Here is a 14,463-nt window from a genome sequence, read left to right as displayed (position 1 = left end):
GACGTCACTCTTCACTGTTGTTGCTCTCCTGCTCCAGCACGTGCTGCTCCCTGGAGTGGTGTGCCTCCTCACTGCTCCTTCCGCTCCCCGGCCTGCTCTGATGGCGCTCGCAGGCCGAGGGCCGCACAGACTGCTGGGCTAGGCCTCCACGCTGCTCCTTCCGAAGGATAACAATGACTGCTTCAGGGGATGCATACCTGGCGGCCAGCCGCTTCCGTGATGAAAGTTAAAGGGCAGATAGCCAGCTGCTATGGAAAAAAATGTGCTTACATGCCGGGCTGATCGTGCAGCACTCCCCTGCTCCCTGGTGGTCCAGGTAGGCAGCTTCTTCTTTGGCAGAGTACGCAACTTGTGCCCTTCCATTTCATTGAGGGAAGAGCCCATTGTACGCGATAGCGCTACACGTCCCAGTGCGTACCGCTGCTGAGGCGGCACTCTCTTTCCACCCCAGAAAGGAAGTGCTCCACTTCTTCCCAGGGACAGTAACCCGAATTTATCGCAAGGGGCGAGACTTCTGCACCTGGCGCAAAGTTTCGTGTCTCCCGACTGTTACCGACACCCAATTTCTCGGCAATTGTGTTCTCCAAAAGGATCATTAGCCTGAACAATTATGTCCGAGTCAATTTGTATCTGTGTAATTGTTGATGACTTCATGTCCTGTTACTCTTTGCTATTTGTCATCAGTAAGATAATAGGTTAGTGATCCTTACTGTTTACACAGAGCAGCAGGCTACAAGAAAGGACAGCCACCTTCCATTATTCCAAGAAATCAAGCTAGCTATTCCCACTGTAACTAAGTCAACAGCTATTGTGGTTACAGAAGGCAATAAAGATGGTCTGGGTGATCAATAATTACTAGAAACACATTATCAATTAGGTCATCACATTCTTGTTGCATTTAATTCACAGACCTTTTTGTGGAATTACAGCCTCTGACTTGTGAAAAGATTGGTGAGATTCAAGGGGAAGATTATGAAATATAAATTGGGTACTATGAGTTTCTTCTCCTCATGTAGTTTATGGAAACCATGTAGTAGCAATAAAACATTGAGAAGCTTAGTCCATTGAGCAATAAAACATTGAGAAGCGTATGCCATTACGCAGAATATTATCCATGACCTGTTATAATATGTGTTGCATCATGCAAAGATTGTTTGCCCATGTGTCCCACAAATGTTAGGAAATAATAAGTTGAACATAAACATCAAACAACATGTAAGGCTGTCTCAGAACTCTTACTAAATAATTTATTTAAATCACACCAGAAGTAATTTGTTCCGAAACTCTTCTCATTCATTAATGAACTTATTTGATCTAATCAAATGATTCGAGTGCAGATTGAATGTACAGGCTGTTTTATTACAGTTTATAATTGAATGATTCAAGGCAATTGTCATGGTGCAAAACTCTTACTTATCAGTATTTTATAACATTCAGGTGCAGCGTCTAAAATCTGGTGTTCTGGAATCCGGACTCTGGACAGATCGATGACAGGGTCGTCCGGAATCTGTAAAATGTTCCGGAATCCGGACCCGTTGACCCTGCTGACCTTGGGGCCCTGCCACTGCCCGACCTCGGGCCTTGCCGCCGCTCACCATGCCCCCCTTCGCTGCCGCTGCCCTTACCTCACTGCCTCTCGCCTCGCCCCGCTTGCCCCCCTTACCTCGGGGTCTCCTCGCTGGCCCGCCCGAACACCTCCTCTGCGACGGGGCCGGCCGGCCCGAACACTTCCTCTTCGGTGGGGCCCGCCGGCCCAGACACCTCCTGCACAGCGGGGCCCCATCCCGAACACCACCTCTTCGGCGGGGCCCCACCCGAACAACTCCTCCATGTCGGGACCTGGCCCAACCAGCTCCTGTACATCAGGGCCTGCCTGAACAACTCCTCTTCAGCGAGGCCCCGCCTGCCCAAACATCTCCTCGGCGGTGCCCCGCACAACGACCTCATTTACAGGGCGAGCGGCTCAAACAACTCCTCGGCAGGGGACCCCCCCAGCACCCCCACCCCCTTTCTGACGTTCCGAAATCTGGAAATACCCAAACCTGGGCTCAGGTATTTCCTCATTCGTGATGTCAGAAAGACAATCGAAAGTCCGGAGAAGCCCCAAATCCAGAACGGCCTCGATTCCACATTTTCGACGCTGCACCTGTAGTGGCATCAAAGGTATTTTTGCTATGCTGATGAGTAATACAACTTATTTAAAGGGGACTAGTCACTCAAAAGTCAGTTAGTTAACTTCTGGTTAGCGTGCAAAGTTTTTAATGATAAAGAGAAAAGCATAATAAATGTAATTAGATTATCTTCACTCACTTCATTGTTTTGGGTTTGATCACAGTCAACTTATCTGATTTATTGTATTAAAACCCAGGATTCAATCAACAAAATAATTGTTTGCGAGAATTAACAAAATGTATATTTGTTGCATATTTCTGAATGTGTTACTAAAACGAATGCACTGTTTGCCCACAATAAAATACAATATACACCATCTTTTTTGTATAACACTTCCAAGTTCCAAAGTTTGCGACAAGTTCTTGTGCTGCATTCCTCACAAAATCTTTTCCCAATTTCTTTGAACTATTTTTTCTTTCATGCCCTCTGTGCTTTTCAATTTGCTTTTATATTCCCACGATCCAGAACTCGTTTATCTCGAGTGATTGTGCAAGTTCCAAGTAAAAATTGGCCATTTTTGCAAACATAATTCAGTCACCCAATATGGATCGATAATGTGCTAAATGCATTTGAGATGACACAAAATAGTTGTCCTGCTGTCCAGTAGTCAAACCCCAATCTAGTAAATCAAGGAGCACATATTTTTCATAACCAATAAGTATGAACAAGGTAATTGAAGAAGACAGGTTCTCACAACCATTTCTAGTCCATTCTGAGCAACTGAACTGTAACGCCATCATAAACCAATTCATTTTTGAGGCACAGCAATGAGAAGATAGCATACATGCTTTAAACACTTCAATGAAACAGATTTTTAATATATGTGACCACTAGTTACTGGTTCTCTATAGTTTTGTATTCAACAGGAAATATATTAAGCAGCAAATGGTCATAATTATTTCCTAAGGTAGCTTTTACTTGTATCTATTTTTTTGTGACCTATATCTGTGTCTATTACTAAATTATTGGGATGGATGTACAAATCCATTAAGGATGGCGACAAATCAAGAATGTTGAAGTACCGCATTTACTCAGTAATCAGGCAGCATCACTGCATTTAACAATATCAATCTGTGGCAATCTTTGCCCAAATGGACAGATGATATGGCTTGTATTATCCACGGTCAAGAATACATATGGTTTTGGCATTCAATTATTTATAATTGAAAGTAAAAATATAAATAGGACGAAACTGCATTTTGTTTACCAATAAAAATATTACAACAATCGGATGGATTCTTAGAATAAATGACATTGGAAAATGAAGTCAAAAGGGAAAAAGTTATACAGTTACAAATAAATTAATTGCGCAAGCTTGTCAGCAAATTCCAATTGGCAGAAAATGTTGCATAAACTCTTTGGAATGTTTGATGGCCAACTATTCCAAGTCCTATTCATTAAGAAAAATGCACATTGGACTAAAAGACCATGGGCACAATTCTCCCCAATGCCATTTTTTGCAAGAGTTATGCCCGTTTTTTTTGGCCCCAACTACTCCAAAAAAATAACTAGCAAGTTTCCTTGTTCGATATTTCGAAATTGGCAGCGTGCAGCCTATCCTTCAGCTTCGGGGGGTGGAGCCTAATGTCTGCACCGAAAAAATGATTTGCTCCTTCTGCGCATGCGCAAAAAAATAAAGGACGCTTTTGACATGACGGCTATGGGTGTTCATGCCCAGTACAGCTCTCGGTCTGCATTCGGCCATTTTTAAAGATCCAGTTGTGTGAGAAAAGTTTAATTCTCATTGGAAAAAATCAGAGCTGCAATACAATATGCAACGCAGCTCAAGGACCAAGCATTTCTTACAGGATGAAGTGGAGGCACCAATTACTGTAATTGAGGCCAGATGGCACGAGCTGGACACCAGCAGAGGTCACATAAAAGTTTCACCAAAAGAAATTAAGAAACGCTAGAACCAACTTGCAGAAGATTACTGTGCAATGGTAACCACCCCACGGTCTGGAGGACAGTGCAAAAAGAAATGGCAGGTATTTAGTGTAAATAATATTTTCATTTATTCAATGGAATTCCAATTGTAAATGTGATCATGTGTACATGTCCCAACCAGCAGAAATACACCCTCTCGAAAAAGTTATATTTTCATCTTTGCAGAGGAAGGTGGCACACACCAAAAAGGGAAAGAATTTGAACAGGAGCAGGCCCAGCAAATCTGCACCCACTGACACCCTTGTAGACAGGATCACTGCTTTGATGGTTGCTTTTCTCCAGGCAGGACCCATCAAAGCAGCTGGTAAGTGGTTGGCTGTTCGACTGATAAGTATAACTTGCTTTTAGATTGACTTTTAGATTGATTTAATTGGCAGCGAACTACTAAGTAGCTATTTGGTGTTGAAGTAAATTTTAGTAAGTAAATTAATTTAAGGGTTAAGTCATGGCAGGAGAGCTCGGACCCATGTCATGCTCCTCCTGTGCTATGTGGGAAGTCAGGGACACTTCCAATGTCCCTGACTACGATGTGTGTGGGAAGTTTGTCCAGCTGCAACTCCTGATAGACCGCATGATGGCACTGGAACTGCGGATGGACTCACTCTGGAGCATGCGCGATGCTGAGAATGTTGTGGATAGCACATTTAGTGAGATGGTCACACCGCAGGTAAGGGTTAGGACAGACAGTGAATGGTTGACCATGAGACAAGGCAAGAGCAGGAAGGTAGTGCAGGAGTCCCCTGCGGTCATCTCCCTCCAAAACAGATATACCATTTTGGATACTGTTGAGGAGATTACTAATCGATGGAAGGCACCAGCAGCCAGGTTCATGGCACCATGGGTGGCTCTGCTGTACAGAAGGGCGGGAAAAAGAGTGGGAGAGCTGTAGTGATAGGGGGCTCTATTGTAAGGCGAATAGATAGAAGTTTCTGCGGCCACAACCGAGATTCCAGGATGGTATGTTGCCTCCCTGGTGCATGAGTCAAGGATGTCTCAGAGCGGCTGCAGAGCATTCTTGAGAGGGATGGTGAACAGCCAGTTGCCGTGGTACATGTAGGTACCAATGATATTGGTAAGAAGTGGGAAGAGGTCCTATAAGCTGAATTTAGAAAGCTAGGAGTAAAATTATAAAGTAGGACCTCAAAGGTAGTAATCTCTGGATTGCTACCAGTGCCACGTGCTAATCAGAGTAGAGGGAGCAGGATTGTTAGAATAAATACATGGCTTGAGCAGTGGTGCAATAGGGAGGGATTCAAATATCTGGGACATTGGAACCAGTCCTGCAGGAAGTGGGACCTGTACAAAAGGGATGGCTAGAACTTGGGCAGGATTGGAATTGATATCCTGAGGGTAACATTTGCGAATGCAGTTCGGGAGTGTTTAAACTAATATGGCAGGGGGATGGAAACCAATGCAGCGAGGCAGGACAAAGTAATATGGAGTCAGAAACAGATGGTAGAAACATAGAAACATAGAAACATAGAAAATAGGTGCAGGAGTAGGCCATTCAGCCCTTCTAGCATGCACCACCATTCAATGAGTTCATGGCTGAACATGCAACTTCAGTACCCCCTTCCTGCTTTCTCGCTATACCCCTTGATCCCCCTAGTAGTAAGGACTTTATCTAACTCCCTTTTTAATATATTTAGTGAATTGGTCTCAACAACTTTCTGTGATAGAGAAATCCACAGGTTCACCACTCTCTGGTTGAAGAAGTTTCTCCTCATCTCGGTCCGAAATGGCTTACCCCTTATCCTTAGACTGTGACCCCTGGTTCTGGACTTCCCCAACATGGGAACATTCTTCGTGCATCTAACCTGTCTAAACCCGTCAGAATTTTAAACGTTTCTATGGGGTCCCCTCTCATTCTTCTGAACTCCAGTGAATACAAGCCCAGTTGATCCAGTCTTTCTTGATAGGTCAGTCCCACCATCCCGGGGATCAGTCTGGTGAACCTTCGCTGCACTCCCTCAATAGCAAGAATATCCTTCCTCAAATTAGGAGACCAAAACTGTACAAAACTGTACACAATACTCCAGGTGTGGCCTCACCAAGGCCCTGTAACAACTGTAGTAACATCTCACTGCTCCTGTACTCAAACCGCTCGCTATGAAGGCCAACATGCCATTTGCTTTCTGAACCGCCTGCTGTGCTTGCATGCCAACCTTCAATGACTGATGTACCATGACACCCAGGTCTCGTTGCACCTCCCCTTTTCCGAATCTGTCACCATTTAGATAATAGTCTGTCTCTCTGTTTTTACCACCAAAGTGGATAACCTCACATTTATCCACATTATACTTCATCTGCCATACATTTGCCCACTCACCTAACCTATCCAAGTCACTCTGCAGCCTCATAGCATCCTCCTCGCAGCTCACACTGCCACCCAACTTAGTGTCATCCACAAATTTGGAGATACTACATTTAAACCCCTCGTCTAAATCATTAATGGACAATGTTAACAGCTGGGGCCCCAGCACAGAACCTTGCGGTACCCCACTAGTCACTGCCTGCCATTCTGAAAAGTACCCATTTACTCCTACTCTTTGCTTCCTGTCTGACAACCAGTTCTCAATCCATGTCAGCACACTACCCCCAATCCCATGTGCTTTAACTTTGCACATTAATCTCTTGTGTGGGACCTTGTCGAAAGCCTTCTGAAAGTCCAAATATACCATATGAACTGGTTCTCCCTTGTCCACTTTACTGGAAACATCCTCAAAAAATTTCAGAAGATTTGTCAAGCATGATTTCCCTTTCACAAATCCATGCTGACTTGGACCTATCATGTCACCTCTTTCCAAATGCGCTTCTATGACATCCTTAATAATTGATTCCATCATTTTACCCACTACTGAGGTCAGGCTGACCGGTCCATAATTACCTGTTTTCTCTCTCCCTCCATTTTTAAAAAGTGGGGTTACATTGGCTACCCTCCACTCGATAGGAACTGATCCAGAGTCAATGGAATGTTGGAAAATGACTGTCAATGCATCCGCTATTTCCAAGCCCACCTCCTTAAGTACTCTGGGATGCAGTCCATCAGGCCCTGGGGATTTATCGGCCTTCAATCCCATCAATTTCCCCAACATAATTTCCCGACTAATAAGGATTTACCTCGGTTCCTCCTTCATATGAGACCCTCTGACCCCTTTTTTATCCGGTAGGTTGTTTGTGTCCCACTTAGTGAATACCGAATCAAAGTACTTGTTCAATTGGTCTGCCATTTCTTTGTTCCCCGTTATGACTTCCCCTCATTCTGACTGCAGGGGACCGACATTTGTCTTTACTATCCTTTTTCTCTTGACATATCTATAGAAACATAGAAACATAGAAACATAGAAAATAGGTGCAGGAGTAGGCCATTCGGCCCTTCTAGCCTGCACCGCCATTCAATGAGTTCATGGCTGAACATGCAACTTCAGTACACCATTCCTGCTTTCTCACCATACCCCTTGATTCCCCTCGTAGTAAGGACTTCATCTAACTCCTTTTTGAATATATTTAGTGAATTGGCCTCAACAACTTTCTGTGGTAGAGAATTCCACAGGTTCACCACTCTCTGGGTGAAGTAATTTCTCCTCATCTCAGTCCTAAATGGCTTCCCCCTTATCCTTAGACTGTGTCCCCTGGTTCTGGACTTCCCCAACATTGGGAACATTCTTCCTGCATCTAACCTGTCTAACCCCGTCAGAATTTTAAACGTTTCTATGAGGTCCCCTCTCATTCTTCTGAACTCCAGTGAATACAAGCCCAGTTGATCCAGTCTTTCTTGATAGGTCAGTCCCGCCATCCCGGGAATCAGTCTGGTGAACCTTCGCTGCACTCCCTCAATAGCAAGAATGTCCTTCCTCAAGTTAGGAGACCAAAACTGTACACAATACTCCAGGTGTGGCCTCACCAAGGCCCTGTACAATTGTAGCAACACCTCCCTGCCCTTGTACTCAAATCCCCTCGCTATGAAGGCCAACATGCCATTTGCTTTCTTAACCGCCTGCTGTACCTGCATGCCAACCTTCAATGACTGATGTACCATGACACCCAGGTCTCGTTGCACCTCTCCTTTTCCTAATCTGTCACCATTCAGATAATAGTCTGTCTCTCTGTTTTTACCACCAAAGTGGATAACCTCACATTTATCCACATTATACTTCATCTGCCATGCATTTGCCCACTCACCTAACCTATCCAAGTCGCTCTGCAGCCTCATAGAATCCTCCTTGCAGCTCACACTGCCACCCAACTTAGTGTCATCCGCAAATTTGGAGATACTACATTTAATCCCCTCGTCTGAATCATTAATGTACAGTGTAAACAGCTGGGGCCCCAGCACAGAACCTTGCGGTACCCCACTAGTCACTGCCTGCCATTCTGAAAAGTCCCCATTTACTCCTACTCTTTGCTTCCTGTCTGACAACCAGTTCTCAATCCATGTCAGCACACTACCCCCAATCCCATGTGCTTTAACTTTGCACATTAATCTCTTGTGTGGGACCTTGTCGAAAGCCTTCTGAAAGTCCAAATATACCACATCGACTGGTTCTCCCTTGTCCACTCTACTGGAAACATCCTCAAAAAATTCCAGAAGATTTGTCAAGCATGATTTCCCTTTCACAAATCCATGCTGACTTGGACCTATCATATTGCCTCTTTCCAAATGCACTGCGATCACATCCTTAATAATTGATTCCATCATTTTACCCACTACCGATGTCAGGCTGACCGGTCTGTAATTCCCTGTTTTCTCTCTCCCTCCTTTTTTAAAAAGTGGGGTTACTTTGGCTACCCTCCACTCCATAGGAACTGATCCAGAGTCAATGGAATGTTGGAAAATGACTGTCAATGCATCCACTATTTCCAAGGCCACCTCCTTAAGTACTCTGGGATGCAGTCCATCAGGCCCTGGGGATTTATCGGCCTTCAATCCCATCAATTTCCCCAACACAATTTCCCGACTAATAAGGATTTCCCTCAGTTCCTCCTCCTTACTAGACCCTCCGACCCCTTTTATATCCGGAAGGTTGTTTGTGTCCTCCTCAGTGAATACCGAACCAAAGTACTTGTTCAATTGGTCCGCCATTTCTTTGTTCCCCGTTATGACTTCCCCTGATTCTGACTGCAGGGGACCTACGTTTGTCTTTACTAACCTTTTTCTCTTTACATATCTATAGAAACTTTTGCAATCCGTCTTAATGTTCCCTGCAAGCTTCTTCTCGTACTCCATTTTCCCTGCCCTAATCAAACCCTTTGTCCTCCTCTGCTGAGTTCTAAATTTCTCCCAGTCCCCGAGTTCTCTGCTATTTCTGGCCAATTTGTATGCCACTTCCTTGGCTTTAATGCTATCCCTGATTTCCCTTGATAGCCACGGTTGAGCCACCTTCCCTTTTTTATTTTTACGACAGACAGGAATGTACAATTGTTGTACTTCATCCATGCGGTCTCTAAATGTCTGCCATTGCCCATCCACAGTCAACCCCTTCAGTATCATTCACCAATCTATCCTAGCCAATTCACGCCTCATACCTTCAAAGTTACCCTTCTTTAAGTTCTGGACCATGGTCTCTGAATTAACTGTTTCATTCTCCATCCTAATGCAGAATTCCACCATATTATGGTCACTCTTCCCCAAGGGGCCTCGCACAACGAGATTGCTAATTAATCCTCTCTCATTACACAACACCCAGTCTAAGATGGCCTCCCCCCTAGTTGGTTCCTCGACATATTGGTCTAAAAAACCATCCCTTATGCACTCCAGGAAATCCTCCTCTACCGTATTGCTTCCAGTTTGGTTAACCCAATCTATGTGCATATTAAAGTCACCCATTATAACTGCTGCACCTTTATTGCACGCACCCCTAATTTCATGTTTGATGCCCTCCCCAACATCACTACTACTGTTTGGAGGTCTGTACACAACTCCCACTAACGTTTTTTGTCCTTTGGTATTCTGCAGCGAACCCGGGAAATGGGAGAAATTTAGAACTCAGCAGAGAAGGACAAAGGGTTTGATTAGGGCAGGGAAAATAGAGTACGAGAGATAGCTTGCAGGGAACATTAAGACGGACTGCAAAAGCTTCTATAGATATGTAAAGAGAAAAAGGTTAGTAAAGACAAACGTAGGTCCCCTGCAGTCAGAATCAGGGGAAGTCATAACGGGGAACAAAGAAATGGCAGACTAATTGAACAAGTACTTTGGTTCGGTCTTCATTAAGTAGGACACAAACAACCTACCGGATATAAAAGGGGTCAGAGGGTCTTGTAAGAAAGAGAAACTGAGGGAAATCCTTATTAGTCGGGAAATTGTGTTGGGGAAATTAATGGGATTGAAGGCCGATAAATCCCCAGGGCCTGATGGTCTGCATCCCAGAGTACTTAAGGAGGTGGCCTTGGAAATAGCGGATGCATTGACAGTCATTTTCCAACATTCCATTGACTCTGGATCAGTTCCTATGGAGTGGAGGGTAGCCAATGTAACCCTACTTTTTAAAAAAGGAGGGAGACAGAAAAGAATGATTTATAGACCGGTTAGCCTGACATCGGTAGTGGGTAAAATGATGGAATCAATTATTAAGGATGTCATTACATTGCATTTGGAAAGAGATAAGATGATAGGTCCAAGTCAGCATGGATTTGTGAAAGGGAAATCATGCTTGACAAATCTTCTGGAATTTTTTGAGGATGTTTCCAGTAGAGTGGACAAGGGAGAACCAGTTGATGTGGATCATTTGGACTTTCAGAAGGCTTTCGACAAGGTCCCACACAAGAGATTAATGTGCAAAGTTAAAGCACATGTGATTGGGGGTAGTGTGCTGACATGGATTGAGAACTGGTTGGCAGACAGGAAGCAAAGAGTAGGAGTAAATGGGTACTTTTCAGAATGCCAGGCAGTGACTAATGGGGTACCGCAAGGTTCTGTGCTGGGGCCCCAGCTGTTAACATTGTACATTAATGATTTCGACGAGGGGTTTAAATGTAGTATCTCCAAATTTGCAGATGACACTCAGTTGGGTGGCAGTGTGAGCTGCGAGGAGGATGCTATGAGGCTGCAGAGTGACTTGGATAGGTTAGGTGAGTGGGCAAATGCATGGCAGATGAAGTATAATATGGATAAATGTGAGGTTATCCACTTTGGTGGTAAAAACAAAGAGACAGATTATTATCTGAATGGTGACAGATTCGGAAAAGGGGAGGTGCAACGAGACCTGGGTGTCATGGTACATCAGTCATTGAAGGTTGGCATGCAAGCACAGCAGGCGGTTCAGAAAGCAAATGGCATGTTGGCCTTCATAGCGAGGGGTTTGAGTACAGGGGCAGTGAGATGTTACTACAGTTGTACAGGGCCTTGGTGAGGCCACACCTGGAGTATTGTGTACAGTTTTGGTCTCTTAACTTGAGGAAGGACATTCTTGCTATTGAGGGAGTGCAGCGAAGGTTCACCAGACTGATTCCCAGGATGGCGGGACTGACATATCAAGAAAGACTGGATCAACTGGGCTTGTATTCACTGGAGTTCAGAAGAACGATAGGGGATCTCATAGAAACGCTTAAAATTCTGACGGGTTTAGACAGGTTAGATGCAGGAAGAATGTTCCCAATGTTGGGGAAGTCCAGAACCAGGGGTCACAGTCTAAGGATAAGTGGTAAGCCATTTAGGACCGAGATGAGGAGAAACTTCTTCACCCAGTGAGTGGTGTACCTGTGGAATTCTCTACCACAGAAAGTTGTTGAGGCCAACTCACTAAATATATTTAAAAAGGAGTTAGATGTAGTCCTTACTACTAGGGGGATCAGGGGGTATGGCGAGAAAGCAGGAATGGGGTACTGAAGTTGCATGTTCAGCCATGAATTCATTGAATGGCGGTGCAGGCTCGAAGGGCCGAATGGCCTACTCCTGCACCTATTTTCTATATTTCTATGTTTCTATCACTGCACAAGCTGGGCCCGCACTCGAGGGAGAGTCCAAATTCCTCATTCTGACTTTGCTAACTGTTAAGAACTGCGCAGGCTAGCTTCGGTTCATGCAATGTGCTATCATTCAATGTGGTCCTTCAAATCACCCTGCTACCTGCGCTGTGTGTGCCTACTCATGCCTCCCTGCCCCCTGCTCTGCTGCTAAGCATTTGTCTGTTCGGTTATATTTTGCAGAACTTGAGGTCAATCCTGACAAGGCTGAAGCCGATGCAGAAGAAGATTCAGATGAGGACGAGCCTGAAGAGGAGAACATCTTCCAATCCCACCTTCCAGACCAAGAGCATGGGGATGAGGGGCAGTGGGAGGTGATGGATGAAGCCCCCTCTGTTGTACTCACTCTGGAGGAGGTGCAGGTGCTGCCCATTGAGGTGCCAGGCCTTTCCTGAGTGGTACAAGTGTTGGGAGATTCCATGATTTCTCATAGTCCGAGGGTAGTGATTCCAGTGGGATGCAGGGAGGCACACCCAGAGCCCCACCGTCCGAGGCTACGGCTCCCAGTGGGATGCAGCGAGCCACACCCAGGGTCAGGAGGGGAAGGAGAGCTCGAAAGCGTTCTCTTGAGGTGCTGGATCTAACAGATGTGGTTCAGCTGATGGCAATAAGTGTGGAGAGCATTGACCTTACGCGATCACTCCTGAACACCATCAGTGGGGTGGGTGATGAGTATCAGGACTGTTGGGAGAAGTAATAACACTTTCACGAGAAATGGGAAAATTGTCCGGGCACATGAGGGTTGCAAATTTGCAGGAGCTGATACACTGTCGGCGAACATGAATGAGGGAATGTTGGTGGTAGTTTAGACACTGTCAGGGCACATGAGGGAGGAAATGTCAAAGTTAGGTGCTGCAATAAGGGAACAGGTCCAGATCCCGCAGCCATTGACAAAATCAACTGTCACTCCCACTGCAATCCCCAGACCAGCCTCTGAAGAGGCCCACGTCGGGCCTTCCACATTATCGCCTGCCCCCGCCTCGCACCTCCACCCCCCCCACCCGCCCATCAAGAAGTGAGCATTACCCGAGATGTTCAAAAGAATAAGCTTGGTACCAACCCAAGAAACACTGCGCCACTGCCTGTGGGCAGGGGTGAAGTCACCAAGACCAAGTGCAGAGGGCAGTCTTCGAAAAAAGTGGAGGAGAGATGGGTGCAGCCTTTCTTTGCTGTGACTGTTGTTGCTGTTGTGATAACCTGCTCGTGACAAAATGCCTGGAGCACGACCTTTTCATCACCAACACCTTGTTCTGTCAGAGGGACAAGTACAAGGCATCATGGCAACACCCTCACTCCAAACACTGGCACCTGCTCGACTCGGTCATCGTTCGAGCCAGGGATTGCAAGGATGTGCGCATCACCCGTGCCATGACAGGAGTTGATGATTGCTGGATGGACCACCGCCTAATCCGTTCCATCATCAGCATCAACATAGCCCCAAAACAGCGACAGCAGCAGAAGCAATGCCACAAAAAATCAACGCCGGGGCACTCAAAGACCCTGCTAAGAGAGCCTTATACAGATAGCACCTCACTGCTAACCTGGCGACCCTTGATGACCCCGAGACGCAGAATGCCCACAGCGCTTGGTCTGCCCTCCAAGCCACCATAACCAGTGCCTGCGAAGAGACACTCGGTCACACAACCAGGAAACACCAGGACTGGTTTGATGAGAATGACCAGGAGATCCAAGAGCTAATAAATCGCAAGTGCAGGACATTTCTGAACCTAAAATAACAACCCAACTCGGGAGCAGCAAAGCAGCATTACAGGCGGCTTAAGGCCGAGGTCCACAAAAAACCCGTGACCGAAAGAATAGATGGTGGGTGGAGAAAGCACAGGAGATTCAGCAGCTGGCCGACAGCCATGATGTGCGATGATTCTTCACCGTAGTCAAGGCCACCTACGGCCCAAGAAACCAAGGCCCCACCCCACTGCTGGCCAAGAACGGGGAGACATTCATCAAGGACACCGAGGCAATCAGGACCCGCTGGAAGGAGCACTTCGAAAATCTCCTCATCGAGACTCTGCCTTTGACTCGAGTGTCCTCGACTCCATCCCGCAGCATGCTACCCACCACCATCTCAGCAAAACCCCAGGCCTGCACGAGGTAGAAAAGGCCATCCGCCAGCTCAAGAACAACAAGGCAACGGGAGCGGATGGAATCCCCGCTGAGGCATTAAAGGATGGTGGAGATGCTCTATTGGCACAAATACATGATCTCATCTCTCTCATCTGGAAGCAGAAGAGCATGGCGGGAGATCTCAGAGATGCAGTAATCATGACCATCTTTAAAAAAGGGGACAAGCCCGACTGCGGCAACTACAGAGGAATCTCCCTGTTATCAGGGAAAGTCGTCGCGAGAATCCTCCTCAGCCGT

General features: G+C 46.0%; 1 protein-coding gene across 1 annotated transcript in view; it reads right to left on the bottom strand.

Moving 5' to 3' along the window:
* LOC139253819 (low-density lipoprotein receptor-related protein 1-like) overlaps positions 1-14,463 on the bottom strand; it is a 2,398,725-nt gene that overhangs the window by 1,820,795 nt on the left and 563,467 nt on the right. The window lies entirely within an intron of this gene.

The sequence above is a fragment of the Pristiophorus japonicus genome, chromosome 3, assembly GCF_044704955.1.
Source record: "Pristiophorus japonicus isolate sPriJap1 chromosome 3, sPriJap1.hap1, whole genome shotgun sequence".
NCBI lineage: Eukaryota > Metazoa > Chordata > Chondrichthyes > Pristiophoridae > Pristiophorus > Pristiophorus japonicus.
Note: the sequence above shows the minus strand (reverse complement) of the source record. Positions and strands in the feature narration are given on the sequence as shown.